Raw genomic sequence first — 18871 nt, 5'->3', positions numbered from 1 at the left:
ATTACTACGTTCCCCAACATAAGGAGGGAGGAAGTAAAGGGGGGCCCGTCCCCCTTCCCAATTCGGATTGGGCTTGGGGGGGTGCCACCGCCCAATAAGACTCATATACCTCCCGAGGGGTTCCGATAACCTCCCGGTGCTCCGGTATATTCCAGATCTCACCCCGAACCATTTCGGTATCCAAATATAGTCGTCCAATATATCGATCTTTATGTCTCGACCATTTCGAGAATCCTCGTCATGTCCGTGATCATATCCAGGACTTCGAACTACCTTCGGTACATCAAAACACAAAACTCATAATACCGATCGTCACCGAACTTTAAGCGTGCGGACCCTATGGGTTCGAGAACTATGTAGACATGACTGAGACACGTTTCCAGTCAATAACCAATAGCGGAACCTGGATGCTCATATTGGCTCCCACATATTCTACGAAGATCTTTATCGGCTAAACTGCATAACAACATACGTTATTCCCTTTGTCATCGGTATGTTACTTGCTCGAGATTCGATCGTCGGTATCTCAATACCTAGTTCAATCTCGCTACCGGCAAGTCTCTTTACTCGTTTCGTAATACATCATGCCGCAACTAACTCATTAGTTAAAATGCTTGCAAGGCTTATAGTGATGTGCATTACTGAGTGGGCCCAGAGATACCTCTCCGACAATCGGAGTGACAAATCCTAATCTCGAAATACGCCAACTCAACAAGTACCTTCGGAGACACCTGTAGAGCACCTTTATAATCACCCAGTTACGTTGTGATGTTTGGTAGCATGCACAGTGTTCCTCCGGTAAACGGGAGTTGCATAATCTCATAGTCATAGGAACATATATAAGTCATGAAGAAAGCAATAGCAACATACTAAACGATCAAGTGCTAAGCTAACGGAATGGGTCAAGTCAATCACATCATTCTCCTAATGATGTGATCCCGTTAATCAAATGACAACTCATGTCTATGGTTAGGAAACTTAACCATCTTTGATTAACGAGCTAGTCAAGTAGAGGCATACTAGTGACACTATGTTTGTCTATGTATTCACACATGTATTATGTTTCCGGTTAATACAATTCTAGCATGAATAATAAACATTTATCATGAAATAAGGAAATAAATAATAACTTTATTATTGCCTCTAGGGTATATTTCCTTCAAGTTTGTCATCAGGTTAAGTAAGGGTTCGCATGCTATCAGTAAAATATGTTGATGATAAATAAGCACATTGCGGATTCATCAGATTAATTCAAGCCACATGGAAAACTCATTTATCCAAACCAAGCATGATTAAGAACTAGGAAATATAGCACTTGTATATGTTTCTCATGTATTAAGTGCAGCGAAATTCGATTTATTCCTCACATGGTATACAATAACAGAATGCAGCTACAACAATTGAACATCGCATTGCAGAATTGAACTAAGCAGTTAACTAAACACCACAACAAATGAACCAAATGTTAACTGAGCACCACATTGCACAATATAACATACTCCTAATAGAAGATCAGACAGTTAACCAAACCAAGCATGCTTAACAACTTGGAAATATTGCACCCTGAAGAATTGAACATCACATTTGCAGAATTGAACCAAGCAGTTAATTGAACACCACATTGCACGACATATAGAACATGTACACTATAGAAAAAGATTGCATGGTAAAAGTAGATAGCGCAATTCACTAGAATTTGTTAAGGAAAGGCAGTAGCTAGCAAACTGAACATGGGTCCTTACAGTGAGCTAATAAGATAAGCTACTCCTCATTGTCGAAGATATTGATGACGATTGGCTCCTTGGACATGGAAGAGGGCGAGGCCTCCGTATCGTGGGTGCCCTGATTGTAGTGGTGAGTTGCCTGAGCCGCTCTGGGCACCAACCCGCTGGCTCTCGAGATGAGGTAAGCACGTGCATGCTGAGAAAACACCTCATAGTCTTCGTCGAAGGCACCGATGGTGGCCTCGAGAAAACGCCACGAACTGTCATTTAAAACAGCCAACCGTGTCGTGGCGTCGGCGCGCGAGGCATCAACGGTGACCTCGACGGCGAGGTACTCCTCCAAGATCTGGGGGTCGGCACGAATGGCAGCCATCACGACCTCATCCGCGCGTGCGGCCGCGATTTGCTTCTCCGTTGCCAAATGCTCCTTGAGGTCCTGGCTATACTGCATGCACCATGGCTTAGGCCGACGCTCATTTGATGGAGGGGTCAGTGATTTGGGTGGAAGGTGTTGCGCTCGCGCCGACGGTCGGGCCATGTGGGATGTGGAAGGAGGAGGAGGATGGGGGTCGGGTGTGGATTACCTGCCAGGATTGGCGAGGCCGAGCAGCATGAAGGAGGGTCGCTGACGAGGAGGCGGCGGCGCTGCAAGCAAGGAGTGAAGGCTTCAACTTGGAAAGGAAGGCGGAAAGGGGGAAGTGTGGCTTTTGGTAAGGGGGAGGGGGCAGGGAGGTAGATATTTTCGTGGAAGCCGAAAATTTGGAATCGCTTCAGCCAAAAAACTGGCGTGCAAAGTGTCATCAAACATGGTCCGAAGATATTTTATGCTGCATCTCACACGGTTGGTTATAATAAACTATGTGGGATCTACTTGATTTTTGGTCTTGATTTGAATTACATAATGGGGTCACAGTGGCCATGGACGGTGTTTGAATTGCTAGACCTTTTATCTGTAGTGATCATAAAAGAATTGGAATTATTCAGGGTTCATTTGGACATTTTTATGCATTAACTGAGTTTTCAATGCATTTATGTGCATAATTCAAATTTGAAATACATGCGCATGCTCCAGTGCATATAAATTCATTGAAAAATCAAATCTTTGTCCTTTGGGTGCATGCTTAGGTCCCATGCAAGAAATGGGAATGAATATCAAACACCATGGCACCATTGATTGCCGGCAAAACAGTGAGATGCTTGGTTTTTAAATTCTAGTAAATCCAAAACTTGTCTGAAATTCATGAAACTTGGCATGCTATCATGGAGCGGCATCAACATGCCGTGGTATAAATTTTGTCCCATTTGGGGCAGGTTTGGGTATATGCTTCTCACAAACCGGAGCTTCTCACAACAAGCATGATGGTTTTCGGTAGGGAACTAATACGTCTCCAACGTATCTAAATTTTTTGATTGCTCCATGCTATATTATCTACTGTTTTGGACAATATTGGGCTTTATTATCCACTTTTATATTATTTTTGGGACTAACCTATTAACCAGAGGCCCAGCCCAGAATTGATGCTTTTGCCTATTTCAGTGTTTCAAAGAAAAGGAATATCAAACGGAGTCGAAACGGAATGAAACCAACTGGAGAAGTTATTTTTGGAAGGAAAGCTACCGGAAAAACTTGGAGTGCACGTCAGGAAAGGAACAAGGGAGCCACGAGGCAGGGGGGCGCGCCCACCCCCCTAGGGCGCGCCCTCCACCCTCGCGGGCCCCTCGTGGCTCCCCTGACGTATCTCTTTCACCCATATATACCCACGTACCCTAAAACTATCGTGGAGCACAATAGATTGGGAGTTCCACCGCCAGAAGCCTCTGTAGCCACCGAAAACCAATCTAGACCCGTTCTGGCACCCTGCCGGAGGGGGAAATCCCTCTCCGGTGGCTATATTCATCATCCCGGTGCTCTCCATGACGAGGAGGAAGTAGTTCTCCCTCGGGGCTGAGGGTATGTACCAGTAGCTATGTGTTTGATCTCTCTCTCTCGTGTTCTTGAGGTGATACGATCTTGATGTATCGTGAGCTTTGCTACTATAGTTGGATCTTATGATGTTTTCTCCCCCTCTACTCTCTTGTAATGGATTGAGTTTCCCCTTTTGAAGTTATCTTATCGGATTGAGTCTTTAAAGATTTGAGAACACTTGATGTATGTCTTGCCGTACGTATCTGTGGTGACAATGGGATACCACGTGATTCACTTCATGTATGTTTTGGTGATCAACTTGTGGGTTCCGCCCATGAACCTATGCATAGGGGTTGGCACACGTTTTCGTCGTGATTCTCCGGTAGAAACTTTGGGGCACTCTTTGAGGTTCTATTTGTTGGTTGAATAGATGAATCTGAGATTGTGTGATGCATATCGTATAATCATACCCACGGATACTTGAGGTGACATTGGACTATCTAGGTGACATTAGGGTTTTGGTTGATTTGTGTCTTAAGGTGTTATTCGAGTACAAACTCTAGGGCTGTTTGTGACACTTATAGGAATAGCCCAACGGATTGATTGGAAAGAATAACTTTGAGGTGGTTTCGTACCCTACCATAATCTCTTCGTTCGTTCTCCGCTATTAGTGACTTTGGAGTGACTCTTTGTTGCATGTTGAGGGATAGTTATGTGATCCAATTATGCTATTATTGTTGAGAGGACTTGCACTAGCGAAAGTATGAACCCTAGGCCTTATTTACTATCATTGCAATACCGTTTACACTCACTTTTATCATTAGTTACCTTGTTGTTTTTATATTTTCAGATTACAAATACTATTATCTACTATCCATATACCACTTGTATCACCATCTCTTCGCCGAACTAGTGCACCTATACAATCTACCATTGTATTGGGTGTGTTGGGGACACAAGAGACTCTTTGTTATTTGGTTGCAAGGTTGCTTGAGAGAGACCATCTTCATCCTACGCCTCCTACGGATTTATAAACCTTAGGTCATCCACTCGAGGGAAATTTGCTACTGTCCTATAAACCTCTGCACTTGGAGGCCCAACAACGTCTACAAGAAGAAGGTTGTGTAGTAGACATCAAGCTCTTTTCTGGCGCCGTTGCCTTGGAGGTGAGTGCTTGAAGGTATAATTTTAGATCTTGTAATCGAGTCTTTTAGTTTCTTGTTTTATCACTAGTTTAGTTTATCAAAGAAAACTATAAAAAATGGAATTGAGTTTGTCTCATACGCTTCATCTTTTTAATATCTTTCGTGAGTATGATGGAAAGGAAAATTGTGCCAACGTGTTAGAAGAAGAATGCATTAAAATGTTTGGCACTAAATATTTGAATGATGAGCATGATTGCAATGTTGTTAGTATGAACTCCTTGAATATCCATGGTACTAATGATGATTGCACTAGTTATGATGAAAATGTCTCCTATAAACATGTCAATTTTTGTGGAGTACATTGGGTTTGCAAGTACACACCAAATATGGAAGATAGATATTGCAAGAGGCATAAGTATTTAGAAACTAAATGGTTGCAAGAAAGTCTTGATGATTATGCTGAAAATTTAAATTTTCTTTGCCGTACTTGCGGACTTTGCAATGAAAGTGGTCATTTAGCTATCCGATGCAAATTGTTTCATGATCTAATCGTGTCCAAAAGTTGTGATGAGTTGATTTCCCTTGCACATTATAATGAACTTAGCTTGCTTATGGGTTGCAAAGAAATGAAACATATAACTGGGCATCTTCCAGAATTTGCCCGTTATAAACTTCTTGGTTTTGATCTAGAGGAAATTTATATGTATTGTGCGATGAATTGCATTGAAAATCCTTATATTTCCAATTACATAAAGAAAAGAAAGCAAATAGAAGATGAAGAGAACACTAATGAAAGGGAAGAGACTTCCCAACATTCTCCTATTATTTCTTATGATGAATCAGGTAACAAGGAGGAGCCTCCTATTCAACCAATCTCATTAATAAGGAGCTCCAAAAAGAGGATTGAACCCACACATGATGTAGTGAAGAAGAAGAAAAGAAAAAGGAAGAGAGGTAAAAAGATATATCTCCCAAATAATGCTGCTCCTATTACTATTGTGCCTCATGAAAATATAATTGTGAAAGATAATGATACTTCTTATGGTCTTGAAAATCTTTTTGGCACTTGCTTGGAAGAATATGATAATTGCTATACTATTGGTGCTATCTATACTATTAATGACGAGAGTGATTATGCTTATGATATGAAAAGGCCCAAGCTTGGGGATGCTATGTTTGATGAAGACGATGTTTTTGAGAATATATTTGCTGCAATTAATGTTTGTCCCAAGCTTGGGGAATCTATGATTAATGAAGATGATATTTTTAGTCTCCCAAGTTTTGATATGCAAATATATAATGATGATAGCATGCCTCCTACTTATGATGATTATTGTGATGATACATATGCTATAAAAAGTAGTAATGATTACATTTATAAAACTTGTCATGATTATGATTACCCTTTTTCTGAACATTACTCTTTTAATATGGAAACAATTTATAGTATTCGAGTCTCTTATGATGCTCCCACTATTATTCATGAGAAGAATTTCGCTTATGTGGAGAGTAGTAAATTTTCTATGCTTGTAGATCATGAAAAGAATGGTTTAGGTGCTGGTTATATTGTTGAATTCATTCATGATGCTACTGAAAATTATTATGATGGAGGAACATGTGCTTGTAGAAATTGCAATTATATCAAGTTTCCTCTCTATGTGCTTAAAGTTTTAAAGTTATGCTTGTTTTGCCTTCCTATGCTAGTTGATTATTGTTCCCATAAGTTGTTTGCTCACAAAATCCCTATGCATAGGAAGTGGGTTAGTCTTAAATGTGTTAGTCATATTCTTAATGATGCTCTCTTTATGTTTCAAGTCTTATCCTTTATGTGAGCATCATTGAAATCATCATGCCTAACTAGGGGCGTTAAACGATAGCGCTTGTTGGGAGGCAACCCAACTTTATTTTTGTTCCTGTTTAGTAATAAATAATTCATCTAGCCTCTGTTTAGATGTGGTTTTATGCTTTTAATTAGTGTTTGTGCCAAGTAGAACCGGTGGGAAGACTTGGGGAAAGTCTTGTTGATTTTGCTGTAAAAAACAGAAACTTTAGCGCTCACGAGAATTGCTGCCATTTTTTATTGGAGAGTGATATTTAGTTAATTATTTTTTAATTGATTAATAGGTAAATTCCTCAGGTCCATAAATTTATTTGAGAATTTTATGAGTTCCAGAAGTATACGTTTGATCCAGATTACTACAGACTGTTTTGTTTTTGACAGATTCTGTTTTTCATGTGTTGTTTACTTATTTTGATGAATCTATGGCTAGTAAAAGAGTTTATAAACCATAGAGAAGTTGGAATACAGTAGGTTTAACAGAAATATAAATAAAGAATGAGTGCATTACAGTACCTTGAAGTGGTGATTTATTTTCTTATACTAATGGAGCTCACGAGTTTTCTACTTTAAGTTTTGTGTTGTGAAGTTTTCAAGTTTTGAGTAAAGATTCGATGGATTATGGAATAAGGAGTGGCAAGAGCCTAAGCTTGGGGATGACCAAGGCATCCCAAGGTAATATCCAAGGACAACCAAAAGCCTAAGCTTGGGGATGCCCCTCTTTCGTCTTTGTTCATCGGTAACTTTACTTGGAGCTATATTTTTATTCGCCACATGATATGTGTTTTGCTTGAAGCGTCATTTTCTTTTATTTTGTTTTGCTTGCTGTTTAAATAAATTATCAAGGTCTGAAATTATTAAATGGGAGAGTCTTCACATAGTTGCATAATTATTCAACTACTCATTGATCTTCACTTATATCTTTGGGAGTAGTTTGTCGTTGCTCTAGTGCTTCACTATTGGGAATTTTCATTATAGAACTTGGCTTGTATATTCCAACAATGGGCCTCCTAAAGTGCCCTAGGTCTTCGTGAGCAAGCAAGTTGGATGCACACCCACTTAGTTTCTTTTGTTGATCTTTCATACATTAATAGCTCTAGTGCATCCGTCGCATGGCAATCCCTACTCCTTGCATTAACATCAATCGATGGGCATCTCCATAGCTCATTGATTAGCCTCGTTGATGTGAGACTTTCTCCTTTTTGTCTTCTCCACATAACCCCCATCATCATATTCTATTCCACCCATAGTGCTATGTCCATGGCTCGCGCTCATATATTGCGTGAAAGTTTATAGGTTTGAGATTACTAAAGTATGAAACAATTGCTTGGCTTGTCATCGGGGTTGTGCATGATGAGAGCATTCTTGTGTGACGAAAATGGAGCATGACTAAACTATATGATTTTGTAGGGATGAACTTTCTTTGGCCATGTTATTTTGAGAGGACATAATTGCTTAGTTAGTATGCTTGAAGTATTATTATTTTTATGTCAATATGAACTTTTGTCTTGAATCTTTCGGATCTGAATATTCATACCACAATTAAGAAGAATTACATTAAAATTATGCCAAGTAGCACTCCGCATCAAAAAATCTGTTTTTATCATTTACCTACTCGAGGACAAGCAGAAATTAAGCTTGGGGATGCTTGATACGTCTCCAACGTATCTATAATTTTTGATTACTCCATGCTATATTATCTACTGCTTTGGACAATATTGGGCTTTATTATCCACTTTTATATTATTTTTGGGACTAACCTATTAACCGGAGACCCAGCCCAGAATTGCTGTTTTTTTGCCTATTTCAGTGTTTCGAAGAAAAGGAATATCAAACGGAATGAAACCAACTGGAGAAGTTATTTTTGGAAGGAAAGCTACCGGAAAAACTTGGAGTGCACGTCAGGAAAGGAACGAGGGAGCCACGAGGCAGGGGGGCGCGCCCACCCCCTAGGGCGCGCCCTCCACCCTCGTGGGCCCCTCGTGGCTCCCCTGACGTATCTCTTTCACCCATATATACCCACGTACCCTAAAACTATCGTGGAGCACAATAGATCGGGAGTTCCACCGCCAGAAGCCTCCGTAGCCACCGAAAACCAATCTAGACCCGTTCCGGCACCCTGCCGGAGGGGGAAATCCCTCTCCGGTGGCCATCTTCATCATCCCGGTGCTTCCCATGACGAGGAGGGAGTAGTTCTTCCTCGGGGCTGAGGGTATGTACCAGTAGCTATGTGTTTGATCTCTCTCTCTCTCTCTCTCTCTCTCTCTCGTGTTCTTGAGGTGATACGATCTTGATGTATCGCGAGCTTTGCTACTATAGTTGGATCCTATGATGTTTTCTCCCCCTCTACTATCTTGTAATGGATTGAGTTTCCCCTTTTGAAGTTATCTTATTGGATTGAGTCTTTAAAGATTTGAGAACACTTGATGTATGTCTTGTCGTGCGTATCTGTGGTGACAATGGGATACCACGTGATTCACTTCATGTATGTTTTGGTGATCAACTTGCGGGTTCCGCCCGTGAACCTATGCATAGGGGTTGGCACACGTTTTCGTCGTGATTCTCCGGTAGAAACTTTGGGGCACTCTTTGAGGTTCTATGTGTTGGTTGAATAGATGAATCTGAGATTGTGTGATGCATATCGTATAATCATACCCATGGATACTTGAGGTGACATTGGAGTATCTAGGTGACATTAGGGTTTTGGTTGATTTGTGTCTTAAGGTGTTATTCTAGTACGAACTCTAGGGATGTTTGTGACACTTATAGGAATAGCCCAACGATTGATTGGAAAGAATAACTTTGAGGTGGTTTTGTGCCCTACCATAATCTCTTCGTTCGTTCTCCGCTATTAGTGACTTTGGAGTGACTCTTTGTTGCATGTTGAGGGATAGTTATGTGATCCAATTATGTTATTATTGTTGAGAGGACTTGCACTAGCAAAAGTGTGAACCCTAGGCCTTATTTACAATCATTGCAATACCGTGTACGCTCACTTTTATCATTAGTTACCTTGCTGTTTTTATATTTTCAGATTACAAATACTATTATCTACTATCCATATACCACTTGTATCACCATCTCTTCGCCGAACTAGTGCACCTATACAATCTACCATTGTATTGGGTGTGTTTGGGACACAAGAGACTCTTTGTTATTTGGTTGCAGGGTTGCTTGAGAGAGACCATCTTCATCCTACGCCTCCTACGGATTGATAAACCTTAGGTCATGCACTTGAGGGAAATTTGCTACTGTCCTACAAACCTCTGCACTTGGAGGCCCAACAACGTCTACAAGAAGAAGGTTGTGTAGTAGACATCAGGAACGTCCCACCTTTGGGGACGAAACGATATCCATTGCCTCTTGTTGCTTTCAACTTTTTTTCTCGTGTCAACATAGAACAATAGGAGTGTTGTGTGAATTTTTGTGATTTTTCAGGGTTCGTTTGGACAATTTTTTTGCATTAACTGAATTTTCAATGCATTTATGTGAAAAATTCAAATTTGAACTACATGCACATGCTCCAGTGCACATAAATTCATTGAAAAATCAAATCTTTGTCCAGTGGTGCATGCTTAGGTCCCATGCAAGAAATGGGAATGAATTTCAAACACCATGGCACCGTTGATTGCCGACAAAACAGTGAGATGCCTAGTTTTTAAATTCTAGTAAATCCAAAACTCGTATGGAATTCTTGAAACTTGGTTTGCTATCATGGAGCGGCATCAACATGCCATGGTACAAATTTTGTCCCATTTGGGGCAGGTTTGGGTATATGCTTCTCACAAATCGGAGCTTCTCACAACAAGCATGATGGTTTTCGGTAGGGAACGTCCCACCTTTGGGGACGAAACGATATCCATTGCCTCTTATTGCTTTCAAGTTTTTTTCTCATGTCAACATAGAACAACAGGAGTGTTGTGTGATTTTTTGTGATTTTTCGGGGTTCGTTTGGACATTTTTTTGCATTAACTGAGTTTTCAATGCATTTATGTGCACAATTCAAATTTGAACTGCATGCACATGCTCCAGTGCATATAAATTCATTGAAAAATCAAATATTTGTCCTTGGGTGCATGCTTAGGCCCCATGCAAGAAATGGGAATGAATTTCAAACATCATGGCACCGTTGATTGCCGGCAAAATAGTGAGATGCCTGGTTTTTAAATTCTAGTAAATCCAAAACTCGTCTGAAATTCTTGAAACTTTGCATGCTATCATGGAGCGGCATCAACATGCCATGGTACAAATTTTGTCCCATTTGGGGCAGGTTTGGGTATATGCTTCTCACAAATCGGAGCTTCTCACAACAAGCATGATGGTTTTCGGTAGGGAACGTCCCACCTTTGGGGACGAAACGATATCCATTGCCTCTTATTGCTTTCAAGTTTTTTTTCTCGTGTCAACATAGAACAACAGGAGTGTTGTGTGAATTTTTGTGATTTTTGGGGGTTCGTTTGGACATTTTTTTTGCATTAACTGAGTTTTCAATGCATTTATGTGCATAATTCAAATTTGAACTACATGTGCATGCTCCAGTGCATATAAATTCGTTGAAAAATCAAATCTTTGTCCTTGGGTGCATGATTAGGTCCCATGCAAGAAATGGGAATGAATTTCAAACACCATGGCACCGTTGATTGCCGGCAAAATAGTGAGATGCTTGGTTTTTAAATTCTAGTAAATTCAAAACTCGTCTGAAATTCATAAAACTTGGTATGCTATCATGGAGCGGCATCAACATGCCGTGGTACAAATTTTGTCCCATTTGGGGCAGGTTTGGGTATATGCTTCTTACAAACCGGTGCTTCTCACAACAAGCATGATGGTTTTCGGTAGAGAATGTCCCACCTTTGGGGACGAAACGATATCCATTGCCTCTTATTGCTTTCAAGTTTTTTTCTCGTGTCAACATAGAACAACAGGAGTGTTGTGTGATTTTTTGTGATTTTTCAGGGTTCGTTTGGACTTTTTTTTGCGTTAACTGAGTTTTCAATGCATTTATGTGCATAATTCAAATTTGAACTACATGCGCATGCTCCAGTGCATATAAATTGGTTGAAAAATCAAATATGTGTCCTTGGGGTGCATGCTTAGGTCACATGCAAGAAATGGGAATGAATTTCAAACACCAGGGCACCGCTGATTGCCGACAAAACATTGAGATGCCTGGTTTTTAAATTCTAGTAAATCCAAAACTCGTCTGAAATTCATGAAACTTGGCATGCTATCACGGAAGGGCACTCGACATGCTGTGGTATTTTCCGTGTCCATTTTGAGAGAAGGCGCACTCGAATAATGACAGCCAACAAAGACATTTTGAAAAAAATAGCTGCCACTTTAATATCTCAAACATTTGTATAGTTCAAACCGTGTGTGTTCGGTTAACCATACACGTGACGCCACGTGTCTTGGTTTTAATGGCTATAGGAGGTGTCGTGTGGACAACTGCTTGACTGAACGGGAGGCGTGCGACCGCAGTCCGGTGCGCAGGCTCACCGGGAAGCGTACAAGCTATTCAACGCTGGATTTGTGCATCTCTTCAATGCAAACGGTTCAGATTACAGTATGCAAATTAAAGCCAGACTTCAGCGCTAAGCCAAGAGACACTGCGATTTGTCAAAATATGCAGCTAAAAATCAATATCACCATCTATTTTTTGCAACTAAAATTCAGTAATTAAGCATATATTTCATTCATACTAGAGATTAAGCAGTCGCTCTCACCGGGAAGCGAGACAGCCTTGGACTGCCGCCCGCCTCGCTCCCACTGGTCTATATTAATGGCGCCGCCGAGTGGCCGCACCCCCCATCCTCGCCACACACAATTCCTCTCTCTCCGCCCGCATCCTCGACGCCGCTCTGAGTCCTCAAAGCCGTCAGTGTATGAGGATGCCGCCGAAGCGCCCCATCGGAGGGAGTGGCGACGCTGGGGCTGCTGAAGCACCAGAACACGTCGTGAATATGGAGATAGAGGTTCCCGTCCCCGCCGACGAGGTGGAGAATGAGGCTGCCAACAAGCGGAGGCGGGTCGAGAAAGAACCGCAAGCGACTCCAGCAGGCCTAGACTTCATCAACAACCTCCCCGATGATATGTTGATAGTCATCACATCCCTCCTCCTAATCATAAATCAGGCGAGGACAGCCGCCGTTTCCCGGCGGTGGCGCACCCTATGGCCCCACACCCATGTCGACCTCCTCCACGCCCACAAGCTCTGTCATGGCTATCGCCAAAGCTTGGATGCGTTCTCCCAGATCCTCGGTAGTCACCATGGCCCAATGAAAGGCCTTATCATGGGCAAGTTCCGTTCCAATGGCAAGGAGTGAGCCAAGCTTGACGAGTGGTTCCGATCCCGCGCCAAAGATCAGCTCGAGAAGCTAAGTTATAATGATGGGCATATGAGCTTGCTGCCAATGTCCGCGCTCCGCTTCGCGCCCACGCTGTGCCTCGCCAAGTTCATGAACTGCCATCCCCCCTTAATGACTTGTGCACTCTTTTTCTACCACGACTGAAGCACCTCGAGCTCGTCGCCGTCCGTGTGACGCCCCCGATTCAATCATACACTAATCATACACGCAAATGTGTACGATCAAGATCAGGGACTCACGGGAAGATATCACAACACAACTTTACAAATAAAATAAGTCATACAAGCATCATATTACAAGCCAGGGGCCTCGAGGGCTCGAATACAAGAGCTCGATCATAGACGAGTTAGCGGAAGCAACAATATCTGAGTACAGACACAAGTTAAACAAGTTTGCCTTAAGAAGGCTAGCATAAACTGGGATACAGATCGAAAGAGGCGCAGGCCTCTTGCCTGGGATCCTCCTAAACTACTCCTGGTCGTCGTCAGCAGCCTGCACGTAGTAGTACGCACCTCCCGAGTAGTAGCAGTCGTCATCGACAGTGGCGTCTGACTCCTGGACTCCAATGTCTGGTCGTAGCAATCAGGTATAGGAAGGGGGAAAAGGGGAGCAAAGCAACCGCGAGTACTCATCCAAAGTACTCGCAAGCAAGGAACTACACTACATATGTATGCATTGGTTTCAAATGAAAAGGGGGTATCATATGTGGACTGAACTGCAGAATGCCAGAATAAGAGGGGGATAGCTAGTCCTCTCGAAGACTACGCTTCTGGCCACCTCCATCTTGCAGCATGTAGAAGAGAGTAGATGGTAAGTTAACCAAGTAGCACCGCTTAGCATAATCCTACCCGATGATCCTCCCCTCGTCGCCCTATGAGAGAGCAATCACCGATTGCATCTGGCACTTGGAAGGGTGTGTTTTATTAAGTATCTGGTTCTAGTTGTCATAAGGTCAAGGTACAACTCCAAGTCGTCCTGTTATCGAAGATCACGGCTATTCGAATAGATTAACTTCCCTGCAGGGGTGCACCACATTTCCCAACACGCTCGATCCCCTTTGTCCGGACACATTTGTGTGGGTCATGCCCCACCTCGAAAGATCAACACGTCGCATCCCTACCTAGGCACAACAGAGAGGTTAGCACGCCGGTCTAAATCATATGGCGCAGGGGTCTGGGACCATCGCCCATTGCACACCTGCACGTTGCGAATGCGATTGGTGAGCAGACCTAGCCTCCCTTATACAAGAGCAGGCGTTCCAGTCCAACCCGACGCGTGCCGCTCAGGCGCTGACGTCACTAAGGCTTCGGCTGATACCACGACGTCGAGTGCCCATAACTGTTCCCGCGTAGTTGGTTAGTGTGTATAGGCCAGTGGCCAGACTCAGATCAAATACCTAGAGCTCGTTAAGCGTGTTATTTTGAAGTAACCGCGAACACCGACCAGGGCCAGGCCCACCTCTCTCCTGGGTGGTCTCAACCTACCCTGTCGCTCCGCCACTAAGATCCACTTAGAGGGCCGTCGGGACAAACGTCCTTTAGGACCCAATCCGTGAATCACTCGCGGGTACTCTACGAGCCGACCCGTCTTTAGTCATCACATGTATCATGTGTATGCATATAAGTATATACCCGTGATCACCTCCCGAGTGATCATGGCCCGATAGTATAGCATGGCAGACGGACAAGAATGTAGGGCCACTGATGATAAACTAGCATCTTATACTAAGCATTAGGATTGCAGGTAAAGGTAACAACAGTAGTAGCAAGGACAGGCTATGCATCAGGATAGGATTAATGGAAAGCAGTAACATGCTACTCTACTCTAATGCAAGAAGTAGAGAGAAGAGTAGGCGATATCTGGTGATCAAAGGGGGGCTTGCCTGTTTGCTCTGGCAAGAAAGAGGGGTCGTCAACAGCGTAGCCGATCAGGGCACCAGTAGCAGCGTCAGCCTCGTAGTCTATCGGAGAGAAGAGGGGGAAGAAACAATGAATACAATGCAAACAGATGCATATCGATGCATGACATGACAAGTAGCGGTGCTAGGGGTGCCCTAACGTGGTATGAGGTGATACCGGTGAAGGGGAAACATCCGGGAAAATATCCCCCGTGTTTCGCATTTCCGAACAGATGAACTAGAGGGGGAAAGTTGCGTGTTCGCTATGCTAGGGATGCGTGGTGGACGAACGGGCTGCGTATCCGGATTCGTCTCGTCGTTCTGAGCAACTTTCATGTACAAAGTTTTTCCATCCGAGCTACGGTTTATTTTATATTAATTTTAAAAGGTTTAAATTATTTTTAGGATTTATTTAATTATTTAAATCAACATTATCCAGAATAGTGATTGCGGACGTCATCATGACGTCAGCAGTTGACCTGGTCAACCTGACAGGTGGGTCCCACCTGTCAGTGACCCATTTTAATTAAACACATTAATTAACCTAATCAAGATTAATTAGGAGGGTGGGCCCCACTATCGCTGACTGATTAATTAATTAACTAACAATTTAATTAGTTTAGTTAATTGATTAGTTTAATTAATCAAAATTAACTTAATTAATTAATATTTTTATTTATTATTTATTTTTATTTTTTAAATCGTTTTCGTTCTGGGGCGTGGGCCCGTTTGTCATAGGCCCTAGGGGCTTAGCATGCACGCGGGCATGTGGGCACTGGGCGGCTGGAGCGAGCGCTGGGCGCAACCCGGCTGACAGGGTGCTCGCCCAGTCCAGCCGCGGGGCACGGCGCATGGAGGCACCGGCGGGGCGATGGCGCAAGCGCCAGGGGCGAAGTGGGGGAAGGCGGAGTAGTTGGGGGCGGCGAAGAACGCCGGCCGGTGAGCAGCAACAGGAGGCGGGGGAGGCCACAACAGGCGGACGCGATGGTGGGGGCGGAGGCAGGCGGGCACGGACTGCACGACAAGGAGGCAGGTGACCGGGGCGCGAGTCCGACGCGTCGAGTGCGTGCGCGGCGCATGCCGATGTATTAAGGGGGGTAGAGGGGCTCTGGGGTGCCGAAGCACGGCAGTGGGCGGGCGAGCGGAGGGCGAGGTGGTGTGGTGTGGTGGCCGTGGTGATGCTCTGGACGGCGCGCACGGGACGGTGGGCGAGCACGGCGAAGCGCGTAGGCGGGTGAGCAGGTGCAGGCGGGTAGCGGAGAGGGCTGTCGTGGCAGACGGCGCATGGCCGCGAAGCAGCAGTGGCGTACGCGCGCGGCGCGGAGCGAGGGGAATGGGCGCGGCCACGGCGGAGCGTGCGCGCGACACGGCAGCAGAGAGGAGGGAGGGCGAACAGGGCACGCGCTGCGGGTCGTGGGGATCTAGGCAGTGGGGCTCGGGGAGGAGATGGAGACGACGGGCGACGTCTGGGAGACAGGCCGGCGAGGAGGACGTGGGTAGGCCGGCGAGGTGGTCCTGGTCGATGACGAGGTGGCGATCCAGTCGGCGGCGCGGTCGGCGCGAGGCATGGCCATGGCTTCCGGCGGGCGTCGCGCGAGGGAGAGGAGGGGCGAGGAGTCAACGGGGGCGGGGGCGTGGTCGCCCCGATCCCGATCTGGATCGGGGGAGTGGGGAAGGGAGTGCGTGGTGGGGGGTTAGGGTTTCAGGACGTGGGGGGGGGGATAAGAGAGTGGGTGGTTCGGCCGGTTGGGCCTGTTTTAGTTAGGTGGGCCAATTGGCCCAATAGGTTAGGTCCTCTGATTTCTTTTCCTTTTATTGTTTTGTTTTATTTTATTTATTTCTTTTCTTTTCTGTTTTAATTCATTTTAAAATACTTAGGCATTTTATAAAAATGTGTTTATTACCACATAATTACATATGCAAAATATGGCACCTCCCAAACATTTTTGTTTTAAATTTTGAAAAACTTTTATTATTTAACTTTATTTTAAATTTGAATTTGAATCGGTTTTGAACTAACCCGAGATTAACTACAGTGACAGAGGTGACGTGGCATCGTTAACGTGGGATTACTGTAGCATGATTATCCGTGCGTTACAAAACTCCTCCACTACAAGAAATCTCGTCCCGAGATTTAGAAGGTAGAAGGAAACAGTGCGGGGTATTCATCACGCAGGCGGTCCTCGCGCTCCCAAGTGGCTTCATCTTCAGACTGATGCGAACACTGGACCTTGAGGAATTTGATCGCCTTCTGACGTGTGCGGCGTTCAGCTTGGTCGAGAATGCGGACCGGATGCTCTTTATAGGAGAGGTCCTGTTGCAATTCGAGCACTTCATGATCCACTGCTCGGATTGGGTCCTTGAAGCAACGGCGGAGCTGTGACACGTGGAACACATCGTGAACCTGAGAAAGGTTGGGCGGAAGCTCCAGTTGATATGCCACTTTTCCTCGCCTTTCAAGAATAGTGAAGGGACCGATATAGCGAGGAGCTAGCTTGCCCTTGATCCCGGAGCGGTGAGCACCCTTCATTGGTGTAACTCAAAGATAAGCCTTTTCGCCAGGTTGATAGACCATGTCTTTGTGATGATGGTCATACTGACTTTTCTGACGTGACTGAGCATTCTTGAGATTCTCGCGAATAATGCGGACTTGTTCTTCGGCCTGTTGGATAATATCTGGACTGAAGAGTGGATGTTCCCCAGTTTTTGACCAGTTCAGAGGGGTCTGACACTTTCATCCATATAACACTTCGAAGGGGGACATCTTCAGACTAGCTTGATAGCTATTATTATAAGAGAACTCGGCATATGGAAGAGATTCCTCCCATTTCTTGCCGAAGGAAATTACACAAGCTCGGAGCATGTCTTCGAGAACTTGGTTGACACGTTCAACCTGCCCTTGCGACTGAGGATGAAACACAGTACTGAACGACAGATGAGTTCCCATAGCTTCTTGGAAACTTGCCCAGAATCTTGAAGTGAATAAGCTGCCATAGTCCGAACTAATAACCTGTGGAATACCGTGAAGTGAAACAATTCTGGACATGTAGAGAGTTGCAAGCTGACTAGCAGTGATTGTTTCTTTGACCGCCAGAAAATGTGCAACCTTAGAAAGCCGGTCAATGACGACAAGAATAGCATCATTACCTTTCCGCAATCTGGGAAATCCAGTGATGAAGTCGATTTCAACAAGGTCCTATTTCCATTCAGGAATAGAGATAGGTTGCAGAGTTCTAGCAGGTCTCTGATGTTCAGCTTTGATACGACGGCAAACGTCACACTCAACAACATAACAAGCAATGTCTTGCTTCATATTAGACCACCAGAATCTTTGACGAATATCCTGGTACATCTTTGTACTACCAGGATGGATGGACAGAGGCGTATCATGAGCTTCTTTCATAACCTTTTTAGTCTGATCCAGGTTTTTCCTCGAACATGGCACCACTAGGCGGCCTTTGAAGTACAAGGCGCCATCTTCGACGATAGTGAAGAATGAGGGCTTTCCTTCTGTGAGATGGCGTTTAATCTTCTGGACTTCAGAGTCATAACCTTGAATAGTCTTTATACCATCTAGGAGATCTGGTACGACAACCAGGGTATTTAGCGAACCCTTAGTAACAACACAAAGATTCATCTTTTGGAACTCTGGGGGAGGGGGAGCGAGTTCTCCAGGGGGGACAATATGGAGGTTCAACTTCCTGAATTCTTAAACAAGCGAGGGCTAAACTTTGTGAACCTGGAGGTGGTTGCAGTAGGACTTGTGGCTCAAGGCATCAGCCATTACATTAGCCTTGCCGGGGGTATAGGATATACCCACGTCAAAGTCTGCAACAGTCTCCATCCATCTTTGTTGACAGAGGTTCAGGTCGGGTTGAGTAAACAGATACTTCAGATTTTGATGGTCGGTGAAGATCTCGCAACGATTACCGAGTAGGTAATGTCGTCACTGCTTTAGAGCATGAATGACAACACCAAGCTCGAGGTCGTGAAA

The sequence above is a fragment of the Triticum dicoccoides genome, chromosome 3A (assembly GCF_002162155.2).
Source record: "Triticum dicoccoides isolate Atlit2015 ecotype Zavitan chromosome 3A, WEW_v2.0, whole genome shotgun sequence".
Taxonomy (NCBI): Eukaryota; Viridiplantae; Streptophyta; class Magnoliopsida; order Poales; family Poaceae; genus Triticum; species Triticum dicoccoides.
The sequence above is the reverse complement of the archived record's forward strand: the minus strand, read 5'-3'. Positions refer to the sequence as shown.